The sequence below is a fragment of the Lactuca virosa genome, chromosome 5, assembly GCF_052849685.1.
Source record: "Lactuca virosa cultivar CGN04683 chromosome 5, Lactuca_virosa_CGN04683_v6, whole genome shotgun sequence".
Taxonomy (NCBI): domain Eukaryota; kingdom Viridiplantae; phylum Streptophyta; class Magnoliopsida; order Asterales; family Asteraceae; genus Lactuca; species Lactuca virosa.
The window spans coordinates 270,581,691-270,594,959 of NC_136430.1; positions in this window are offsets into that span (position 1 = coordinate 270,581,691).

Sequence of the window (13,269 nt, forward strand, 5' to 3'; positions counted from 1 at the left end):
TGTGGTTAGACATAGCAAGAGATGCTACAACACTCATGAGTGCTCATAAGTTCTAAGTATTGGATTCAACCCACGCTCACTGGTATCACTTCATGGAATTTATCTCGAGTGATCGTGAGATGGTAATATCATATAAGTCTTCAAACCTAGAGATATGACTTGTTGCCTATGAGTTAGTTATGCATTGATCGTATGAAAATGCATTGGTAACTCAATTTTATAAAACGTGCGTTTGTGTGTGATTCAACAAGTAGTAGAACAAGCATATGAGTCGAAGTTTATATGTTCCTTCTTGGATTAGAAGCGATATCTGGGCCCCTCGATGATTTTGTTTTTGACCTATGTACCGGGCCCAGTCAGAACTAAGTTAATGTGTTCAATTAAGTTCTATGTCAAACAAATCGGAAATCGAGAAACAAACTGTTGGATAATATATAAGACATTGTTCCATGTATTTGTCTGGCTGATATCTAGAACAAAGGATTAGATGATCACTTATCTTAAATGGCGTGTCATCATCTTCTCATTTCCGAGAGACCTTGAAAAGAGCTACAATTGTTGATCGGTTCCTGAAGTCATACTTGCAGTTATAGTTATTAGACTTATCCAAGTGGGAGACTGTTGGATAAGGTGTCTAAGTCCATAACTATTTATGGTATGTACTTGACCCGACCCGACATGGTCCATTTGTTATCGTAGCATTCATCTATTTGCGTCGGTTCAGTGGTGACAAGTGGTCAACCTATCATGATTGGATGGATCTTTAGAATTGAAGGAGAAATGAGTGACATTATAGATAGGGTAGTTATTTTTAGACGAGGTATCCTTCGGAAGTCGCGTGGGGCGAATGCAAGGTTGCTTGTTGGCTCGGCAACCGGGAAGGAATCCGATATTTCAGATAGTGGTAGACAAGATTGAGATTCACGGAAGTCAGAGTTGCTATAGAAAGCAGCTAGACGGTGATATGGTATTTCGAGTAGCGATATTGATTAGGATCCTTATATGGAGTAGTTGTTGACTGGGAGATGCTAAGCCACTTGCAGTTGGATAAATAATCTCAGAGTAATCGATTTGACTCTGCTGTGCATCTCTCGTCTGAGTCTAACCGCTGTGGAGATGGATCCTCTACTCGAAGGATTATCTAGACTATCTGTTAAGGCGGGCGTTCAGCATCTGGACATGGTAAGTGAATTCATTCGGTTGGTAACGCCGTTATTATCAGGACTTGAAATGGTCGTTCGATCAGTTATCCGTGAAGGGAAATTGTACGGTACGGTTGCAAGGCGGGAGGTTTGTAGAATTGTCAAACTAATGTGAGGTCTCAGGATCCAGGGAGGCAGGAGTAGTTCTTGCATGAGACGAAGGATTTTAAATTCGCCAGGATTAGAGAGAGTCTGGTTTGGTTGGGATCAGTTGCCTTAGGAAGGCGATCGGAAGCTCGGGGTGACGGTTGGGTCCCTCAAGATGTCGAGTGTCAGTATTAGTTAGGTTCCGAATGGGTTGTTGATTTGTGGTAGGAGTTGGATACTCAAATTTTATCGAGGTCGAAGTGCTCTCAAGGCTTCGCCTGAAAGGCCAGGTATAGTGATTCTATCACGATTTGGCCCCGATAGCAAGGGATGCATCATGTAGGATTGTGGTAGAAGCTCAGACTAATTCATAATACCTACTACGTTTCAGCCACGGAAGTGTTTCGACGAAGACTCTACTATGCTTTCTTATAGTCGATATTCAGGCAAAGGAGCGCCTGAATCATAGGAGAAAGTTAGTGCTAGTTATCGAACAGAAAATGCAGGCCATGAAGAAGTAAGGTAGCAAGATTAGTGAAGGTGCAGTGGGAAACCTTAGTCGGGTCATAGTACGTAATGGAAGTCGTGGGCGTGGCGCGTGAGCAGCAGCCGGAGGATAAGATGATGAAGCATTATCCAGACCTTTTTCATCGAAAAACTTCGAGGACGAAGTCTAGTTCAAGTGGGGGAAATCTGTAACGCTTGGTTTACATATTATTCATTTTTCAATATTTTTAGAGTTTTGGACTGGGACTCGACGAGTTGGGGAGCTCCAACTCTTCGAGTAGATATCGTTTTGAACGCGGGACTTACGGTCTACTCGACGAGTTGGCAGGCCCCAACTCGACGAGTAGACACTGTAAAGGAAAACCCTAATTTCTGGGTTTTGTACCCTATTTAAAGAACTTAACTATTAGGGCTGGCCTCTTTACTAGCCTCTTTACTTAGAGAAACCGTAGAACCGCCTCCCCCTCTTGTTCATTGAAATTTTGAGTATTGTGGTGTGATTCTTGAAGGAAGCCTTGAAGAGAGAAGTAGCAATCTTTGAGGAGTGATCATGGATCCAGAAACTCAACATCAAGGGCTGCATTTTGGAGGTATAAAGCCATAACCTTGACATGTAGTTTAGTAGATCTCATCTTTTGGTAGTTTAGGGCTTGTTTTGGGACTTTCGGTTGGATGTCCCAAGATAAGAGGTTTCCAGAGGTTAGGAGTGTAGATCTGGCCTCTATAAGACCTCTAGAGGATTAAAGTTGCAAACTTTAATAGCCTCCATTTCCTATTTATGCATTATGTCCACAATGAAGACTAAAATGGACCTTGGAGAATATTTCACGCATGCATGGACGTAAAGTTAGAAACTTTACGTGATTTTTCCAGCCTTGGACTTCAGATCTGTGTTTTGCATCGATGGGATGAGAGTTTAAGGGCCTAAAGAGTCAAGATCTTCCTCCAAGGAGCTAGGGTTTGGGTTTAAAGAATATTAGATGGTCCTTGGGGGTAAAGTTGGAAACTTTACCCTTCCAGATGTCTCTCTGGTTAAAGATCTATAGTATGGGACTTTAGATTCGACTGGAAAGGACTGAATGCGTTAAGACAGGGGAAACTCGAGGAGTTGCCCTGACCACTCGACGAGTTGGGACTAGGTTTCCCGTTTTTTGGATGCTAAGCAACTCAGCGAGTTGATAAGATAATTCAGTGAGTTGGCTAGGGTTTTCCCTGGTTTTCTAAACACTGAAGTAACTCGACGAGTTGCTAGATGCACTCGGCGAGTTGGGTCAACATGGACTGTTGACCTTGACCGTTGACTTTGACTTTGACCGTGGTTGACCAAGTTTGACTTTTAAGGGTTTGAAGGGTTGAGTTGTATGCTAAGGAGTTGTTTATGATTAGGGAGTTGGCAGAGCTCATACTCGGAGCTTGTACCTATTCAGCTACAGTTTTCATTTGAGGCGAGTCTCCTCACCATACCAATGGGTCTAAGGCACCAAGTGATGGGTTGTGAGCACTATAATACTCCTATGGTGCACATACAACCCTAGATGCTTTGGATCTAAGTTTTCTCCACATATACATGCAATATTGTTTTTCCAAAGCATTGAGCCTAACTAGCATACAAATGTGATATATAAATCAAAAAAACTAGTTGAAGATTACCTCTTGTTGTTGCTTGTTGAATTTGGCCTTTCAAAAGCTTAGCACCTCAAGTGTGATGCCTCTAATAAGTCAAAACACCACCAACAATTGGAAGACTTGAGAGAGAGGTTCTAATGCACTAAAATCGGCCCCGTGAACATGGCCAACTCTTCATCGAAGTTCACATGCAACTTCAGCAAGCGGTCCACAAACGTTTGCATTTTCTGCAAGTGGGCCGCGATGGACTCTCCATCCTTCATCTTTGTTGTAATCATGGAGGCAATGATTTCATACCTTTCCTGACGAGCACTTTGATGGTATATTTCCCTCAAGTCTTGGTGCATCTCGAAAGGGTAGTAGTCCTCATAGGACTTTTGGAGTTCAGCCGACATAGTGGCCAACATGATACAAGACACCTTCGTGGCGTGCTTCTCATGAGTCCTAAATTCAGCGATCTCCTCAGGAGTAGCAGTGGACTCATCAATCTCCTTTAGCTCTTTGTCGAGGACATATTCCTTGTCCTCGTAGCGAGTGACTATCCTAATGTTCCGAATCCAGTCATTGGAGTTCGAACCATCAAAGATGACTCTCCCACACAAGTTCATGAGGGAGAAAGAGCCAAAAGGGTTGGAGCCAGAAGCGGTGTTGGAAGACATCTGAAAAAGAAAAACAAAGTTTAGATTGGATAAGAATCCTTAATATAACACTCAAATGAAATATTAAGGCTAGGACCCAACACAATATTTTACAATTTGGAAGAGGGAGGCCGTAATCTAATTGAAAAATATTTGAAGGTAGGTAAATGACGATTTACCAATTTCCACCTTGAAAAACGAAATTGATTATTAAGTTTTAATTGGATTGAAATTCCTAGATTCCTTTGAGATTCATTGAACTTTTCAATGGCATGTTTAAATCTTGATTATGCCCTTCAAGTTTGTGACTGGGATACCGAGGATCACAAACAAGGTGTGAATAACCATGCAAATGTGCTTGGTACACTCGATATCATTCATCACCTAATCAATGTGTCGGTTAACCACACACACTCCATTGATCTATGAAAAACATCAAGCTACCCTTTGCCACCATTACTAGTCCAAGTTAATGTGCCGGTTAACCACACACGCTCCATTAACGATTTGGCAAGGTGCAAAGTGCAATTTCATGGAATAACATCATTTTCACATTTTTCCTAAAGTAACTAAGATTAGGAATTTAATAAAACATTTAGTTACTTTATAATTATCATTATACTTTTAACGAGAATTAATGTCCTATCCTACCCGTTCGGCTAATAGCCCTCCACCAGTCAAGGAAGCGGTGGGTGAGAGTGGACACCCATTTAACCATATTTTATAGGTAGTAACCTTATACCCCCTTATAGACCGGCTTCGTGAATGAGGCCTACTAATGGTAAGACTGTCTTGTCTTATACATATATATAATTATTAAACTTATAATATTATAATAGTATAAGGGTTGAATTTTAACTTTTAAAAGTCTAGGGTTTGGAATTAAATGTTTCATAAGTGAGACTTTACAAATTCCAAAACATGAGGGCAAGTTTGAAACTCTTCAAAACTCTTCATTTCCATAACTTATGAGTTTAATGTCATTTTAATGGATGAGACTTTTCATGTTCCATAACTTGAGGACAAGTTATGGAAGTCATTAAAAAAACATTTAGATCAATTTTAACAAACAAAATTATTATTTAATCTAGAATTGATCTAACCAAACTCAAAAAGCAAGATAATATCAAATCAAGAATTTATAAGTAATTTTGACAATTATCTTTTGATTGGATGAGTATAATCACTTCCATAAAAAACGATTTTTTAATAGTCAAAACAGTTTGTGATAATGATTCTCATCCAAAAGTTGGGCAAAAAACATAAAAACGTCCACTGAACAATTACCACGTTGTGGTGAAATTGACCACGTCGTGGTCATCAGTCAGATTCTAAAGAAAACAATTTTCTTGCTTTGAACAATTACCAATGCATCAATATTAGAGAAAAGAACCTGGGCTCTGATACCACTGATAGGTTTTGAGCACTATCACACTCCTATGGTTCACATACAACCCTAGATGCATTGGATCTAAGTTTTCTCTACATATACATGCAATATTGTTTTTCCAAAGCATGGAGCCTAACTAGTATACAAATGTGATATATAAATCAAATAAACTAGTTAAAATTTGGCTTTCAAGAGCTTAGCACCTGAAGTGTGATGCCTCTAATAAGTCACAAACACCACCAACAATCGGAAGATTTGAGAGAGAGGTTCTAATGCACTAAAAGCGGCTCTATGAACTCTAAGAACATAAGGGTAACCGATTCTAGGTCATGGGGTCATATATATATATATATATATATATATATATATATATATATATATATATATAGTGTAGGAATCCAAGAGTCATGGATAAACCCTAATCCATACACTTTGGGTTATGATCCATATCTCATGTGGGATAACTCTTTATGGAAACTTACATAACTTAGCCCATCATGGATCAATAGCCCAAACCATATATATATCATTGATTTACATAATTAGTCCCCGTTAATTTAATTAGTCTCTTTTGATCACTAAGTTAATTCCAAATTAATTCTTGATCAATACTATTTAAATAATATGATTTTATATTAATATATTATACTTGTAATATATTAATAAATCATAAATAACCTCTTTCTCAAATGTCCATCCTATCATATTGTTCTGGTGAAGGCAACCCAAAAGGACCATGCTACTCTCGGGTCAAGTACATACCAATTATAGTTATGGGCTCAGACAACTAATCCAACACCAAGGCTGGCCCATTATTAGTTATATGATATGCTAGTTGGTTATGGGATATGTGGTATACTATTTATATATGATACCTGCATGAAAGACCTCGGGGGTTCCCGAGGCACTTGGGTGTAAGACCTTGGAGGGTTTCCAAGGCATCCTTAGTAAAGACATCGAGGGGTTCCCAAGGCACTTTGGTGTAAGACCTTGGAGGGTTTCCAGGGAATCGTTGGGCTAAGACCTCGGGGGGTTCCTGAGGCACCCGGAGTAAGACCTTGTAGGCTTTCCAGGGCATCCTTATATGTTTGTATGTAAGGTTTATATGGTAGTGGGCTAAGACCTCGGGGGGGGGGGGGGGGGGGGGGGTTCCTGAGTCACCCAGAGTAAGACCCTAGAGGGTTTCTAGGGCATCCTTGGCTAAGACCTCGGGAAGTTCCTGAGGCACCCGGAGTAAGAATCTAGAGGTTTTTCAGGGCATCCCTATATGTTGTATGCATGGCTTATGTGGTTTATGTAACTGTTATAGCTAATACGGATTATGTGATTATGTGGATTGTGTGGGGTATGCTCTAGGGAACTCACTAAGCTTCGTGTTTACAGTTTTGTTTATGGATTCAGGTATCATCGGTTTGAAAAGGAAAGGCCCGACTTGATCGCAGCGCACACACCCGTGTTTTCCGCTTTATGTGATTTTAGGACTTATCTCTGATAAACGTTTTAATTAACTAATGTTTTGAATGATTGGATGAAGTAACATTTGTGTTTGACTATAATAAAAAATGAATTTTTTACCCTGGATTTTTGGGTCGTTACACGATTATTCTTATGTATTGTGTGTTTCATGATTATTTTGTAGAATGCCCGTACTACTCACATTTGTTATGATTTTCAAGGTAATTTGGAGCACATGGATGAATACGCGAGTTCGGGATGCGTTATTGGATGCTTTGGAGCTTAAATGGAGTCTAAACTAAGGAGGGACACTGAGGAATGATGAAGAACAGCTTGGAAGGAGGAATGATGATCAAAAAGAGACAAAATTGAAGGCATGCAATCACATGTCTTGTCCATGTGATCGCAACTTTTTCCATGCGATCGCATGTTTTGATCACATCTTGACTTCGGAGATTTTTCGTGCCAAAAAATATGATGGATAAAAAATGATGTTTATGCGATCGCAACATACTTCCATGTGATCGCAAGTTCGCCAAAACGTCTCCAAACAGCAATGTACTTCATTTAAAAGGCCCGAGATGTGTTTTCTTAAAAACATGCGATCACCACTTCACTAAAGGAGATCACATGCATCCCGTTTTTACTGCTGGACGTATAAATATACCCATATAACCTTCCAGTAACCCTAATTGGCGATTCCTGACGACTACAAGACGATTTTTAGAGACTTTCAAGTGAAAAACGCAGATCTGAAGGATACGATTTGATTTCTTTTTCATTGTTTAGTAAGATTTATCGTTTAGATTCCATTTCTACTAGTTGTAATGCTGCTTTACTGTGAAATTACACTGTGTTTAATGCTGCTTTTCTTTGTTAATCAAGAGCTTGTTTGGTTAATTTAGTAAAAAGTTAGGTTTAATTCAAAGGGCTTATTCTGATTAAATGATTTTTGTAATAGAGGTCATTAGAGCTTATTAATGAACTTCAATACCAGTTTAAACAAGTGCACAATTCATATATCGTGTTGAAAGTTAATTGCATAATGAGGGGAGTCACCGCGGAACTGAAATTGCTTTCTCCTTATTGAATTTTCCTAGTCTTTAAGTTGTGTTATTCTTCTATAAATTTCTGCTTTTATTAATTCTAATTTTCAGAAATAAACCCCCTATTTATGTTTTATAGACCTATCAACAATTAGTATGTGCCTTACGCAAAGAGGCATAGACTTTAGAACGTGTCCTTGAGGATTCGACCCTGCTTACCTGTACTACATGTTAGTGAAATAGAGCAGATTTCCATTTATTTTTATGTGTTTAAGTCGTGTGTGACAGCGGTTTTCACAATATATTCAAATGAATCACAAGTACATACGATTATAATTGAAAAGGAAGATATCGCCTTTCTTATGAAATTAAAGTAGGTAAGATATTGTAAATGCATCTCTAAATTCATCAAAACTATGGAACCGTTGTAAGGTATTAAATTTGATTGTGATAATGCGGTTTCAAGCAGGTTGTAAACCAAAACACGTCGCTGAAGTATGAGAATTTTCGCAATGGATATTGAACATTGGTGATGGTTTTATAGGTAGGGATAATGATGGCCAAGCAGAAATCCAAATTCCAGAGTACATGTTGATTAAAGATGTTCGTGATCCTATAAATGAAATTGTTGATTTTCTATATCCTTCCTTTTTATCATAATTACAAAGTGCTGAAACTAGCTCCTATTTTCATCAACATGCTATTTTGGTTCTTACAATGACGATATTAATGTTCAGAAAAATTATGAAATTTTGTGCAGTACACTTCTATAACCAGGGTATTGTAATCACCTGATGTTTTAAACTCAATAAAACTGTCACGAATACCCAATCATGAATTAAAGTTGAATGTACGGACTATGGTAATGTTTTTGCACAACATTGATCGATCTCCTAAACTATGTAACGGGACACATATGCGTGTAATCAACTTATGGGCATGCGCGATTGAAGCATAAATCATTTCGGGAAATAATGTTGGAGCTCGAACGTTCTTGCCCATGACCGATTTAAATCCATCTGATAAATGGATGAAATTCAAATTTATCCGAAAATAATTCCGATTGGTGCTTTTTTTGCAATGAAAATCAATAAAAGATATTGTCAATCAATTTCTAGAGTTGGGTTGTTCTTGTGAAAACACGTTTGTTACCAACAGACAACTATATGTTGCACTGAGTAGAGTAACAACCAAAGAGGGTATAAATGTGTCAATTGTAGATGAAGAGGGAAACCTATCAAACAAAACTACCCATGTTGTCTATAAACAAGTACTTCAAGGTTTAAAAATACAACATGAGATGAAGAGGGAAACCTATCAAACAAAACTACCCACGCTATGTCAATGATACACATGAGATGACTATTTTACACTTTATCTTATCTTTTTCAGGTTTTAAGTTTTTTTATTATTTGAAATTTAAAAAAATGAATTATATAATTTATAATTCGGTGGGTCCCACCACGTCTTACACTCTCGTCCTACCTTCCCCTTCTTCACTATATACATTTTCCCCTCCGTCCCTTCTTCAACATATACATTTTCCGATACACCACCACCCACCTTTTCTGGCACAATCAGCACCCGCCACTCTCACATTCTGCAACTAAATCACATCTATCGAAAACTATTCCTTTGCCCATTTCTGAACATGCCATAAACTTATAAATATTCACCACACCAAAAATTATTTCTAACAAAATCTAAACTCTACAACCATCCGATAAACTTATATGAGGGAAATCATTTATCTGGAGCACATATATAGTTCATCAGATGAACAAAATGGACGATAACCTAGATTTAAAACTCATTTTTCAGATAGAAAGAGAAATAAAGTTTATTTCACAAAAACAATACACCACCACACCCAAGAAAATTTTGAAGTTTTGTGGGTTGTAGTTTTGATTCTTCATGTAGTAATTAGAGAGGTTTTAACATTGGTGCAGATCTGAGGCGACGTTTAGTGGTGATGCCAAAGACGGTAGTGGGTAGCCCTTTTTCCGGCTGTGATGGTAATGGTGATGGATGCAGAAACTATGGAATGTTGATTCAATTGTGTAGAATTCGAATTGAAAATGAAAGAATAGATCAACAAGATTTGGGATCTAATACCCTTATCTTAATCATATTAAGAACTAGAGTTGTAACATTGGGTTGCAAATTCGTACTATCACCACTCATACTACTTGAGATCCCAAAGCTTGAACTACTAAAAATATTCGAGAACCATGGAGAATAAGGATTGGATGAAGGACTAAAAGGTAGAAAAACAATAATCGCAACATATATAACCATAAACACGTAAGCAATAGTCCTTTTGGATGTAAAAGTTAATATCTTTGTAAACTTGATATCCGACGTCACCGCTCTTCCATCGACATGCATATACTTGGCTGATTCCGCCATGGAAATGGAACAATACCCAACCGATAGCAGAAATCAGTAAATTTTAGTGGTTGATAGTCAAAAGTTGTGACAGAAAGAGAGAAGATGATTATGGCAATGAGTGTGTGTTGTGGGGTGATGGTGGAGACCCACACTATAGTGGTCAGTGGTCGAGGGTGGTCGAGGTGGCTGGTGGTTGCTGACCGGAGGTAGCCGGTGCCTGGAGTTGGCTAGAACCAATTTTAGTGGTTAAATAAAATCTCTTACGAAAAATAAAGAAGGCAAATAGGTGGGGTCCATTTCTTTTAATAAACAATAAATATATAATCATTTATATATAGCTAATAAATAAAAAAAAGTAAAAAAAAAATAGATAAGGGTAAATCATTTTGTTATGTTTGGCTAACGATATTAGGTATGAAACGGGCAAGTTTTAAACAAAACATAGATTGTCTGAGTTAATTTTTGCAAAGAGGGACTGAAATGTGTTTTTTGATAGTTGTATGAGAAACGATTCGTGTAATTTACTCTAATACTAATAACAATTTTTTTTTGGACGACAAAATTATATTAAACTAGCAAGAAGCTAGAAAATAATTACATAGTAAAAGAAGAGGGATTATCAAGCCAAGTACTCCAATCTAAATTAGCTTTGCTACATCTATTAGAAATCCAAAAGAAAGTCTTATCAACAACATCATCAAAAAGCAAGCCTTTTTTTGGCAACACCGTTCCAAAAATGGTTGCATTCCTAAAATTCCAAAATGCACCAAAACGTAGTCAGAATAAATGCATCAAAATTTTTTCGTTAGCCTCCCCTTAATGTGGTTATGTCGGACCAAGAAAGAAGAGAATGAATAGAGTGTTGATCAGGGGGGCGCAACCCCCATCAAATAGCAATACAAGTCCAAATTTCAATCAAATCAGAACATCCCGTGAAAAGATGGTCAATACTCTCCATAGAAGAATAGCAAATTGGACACATTATCGTCGCCACCGAAATACCATTAGAATAAAGTCTCTCTCACGTAGGAATACTCTAAAGTTGTACCCGCCATATAAGAATATTGAGTTTCATAGGAAACCAATTATTTCATCTAGTAGCCATATCACCCAACGTAATCAAATCGTTATCAAGAAAAGACCGAGCCGAAGAAACAAAAAAAGTATCTAAAACATCTAGGAGCCACCCCAATATATCTAGGATATTATTAAGTTGGACATCTTGCAGAAGTCTGGAAAAAGTATCCCACTAGGTTTGCTCAATAGGCAATCCCACCCGATAGAAATACGGTCTCTGACTGTAGTTGTACCGTGATTATCCAAATCATATAACCTATGAAAAGACACTGCAAGGGGAGTATCTCTGAACCAAACATCATTACAGAAGGAAGTGTAAGCTCTAGCTCCAATTTTGAATAGGGAAAAGAGCCTGAAAATGAAATCCATGATCCTTAAGATTAGCCAAAATCTGAATAAGACCATTCCAAGGACCTAGCCATGTCCTCCTCGGTATGAGAGGAGGAATCTGACCCTCCAAACCATAAATGAATTTCACCAATCTAACTGATAATAAATCTGGGTGATGAAAGAAACGCCAATACCATCTCATAAGAAGAGCCGTATTATAAGCAAAAAGGCTACCAACTCCCAAACCACCATCATTAAGGGAAGAAAGAACCCTATCCCACTAAATCCAATGCCTCCAACGCTCATCCAGATCAGAACCCTAGAAAAAAAGAAGGTCTCATCTCCTCTATGGAGTGCAAAACAGTGATTAGAATAGGAAAAATGGACATCAAGTAGCTACGTAAAGAAAGGAGCCCCCAATGGAAAGGGATTTAGCCTTCCAACCCACCAATCTTCTCCCAAAGCGATCAATAATGGAAGAGCAAGTGAAAACTCTGGTCATATTCTGACCAACTGGATCTCCCAAGTGAATGAACGGAAGAGTATCCGAAATACAACCCATGCACTGAGCCATAGAAGAGACCTGATCAGCGCTGGCTCCCACACCATACAACTTACTCTTAAGTAAGTTAATTTTCAGCCCCGAAGCCATTAAAAAACATCTGAGAATATAAACAATATTAAGAGCATTTGTCTAGTCCCACTCAGCTAACAAAACAACATCAGCAACATAAAGGAGATTCGACACATCAATACCCCTAATGGCAACACCCCTATACTTATTAGCCAACTGGGCCCTGATCAAAGAAACATGCAGATCCTCCATAACCATCACAAAAAGAAAGGGAGATAAAGGATCTCCCTGTCTCAAACCTCTAAACATATGGAATTATCTATAAGGAGATCCATTCACAAGAACCGAGGCTGTAGATTAAGACAACATCTCATTGATCCAACAACACCACAAAGGACCAAATCCTATAATCTGCATAATCTCCATAAGGTACTCCCAAGAGCCAAAATCATAGGCCTTCTCAAAATCCACTTTGAAAATCAAAAGAGGACTTTTTGAAGCCTTACTCCAAGAAACGATATCATTAAGAAGAAAATGGCCATCAAGACTCTACATACCTTTAATAAAAGTAGAATGCTCCATCCTCACGATGCTACCGATAACCTCCACCAATCTATTAGCTAAACGTTTACCAAAAATGTTATATTGGAAACAAATTAGGATAATTGGTATAAAATCCTTCACATTATTAGGGTCTCTTATCTTGGGGATCAAAGTAAGAAAAGGAAGCATCACACCCCTTAAGAATCGAGGAGTAAGAATAAAAAATGAGTCACAAAATCAACCACGTCATCCTATAAAATATCCAAGTAACACTTAGAAAACCCAAAAGAAAAACCATCCTGTCCCGGAGCCTTGGAAGAACCACAATCCCATACTGCCTTTTTTATTTCCTCACGAGTGAAAGGAGCTTGTAGAAAACGAATCTAAGAATCAGATAAAGTAG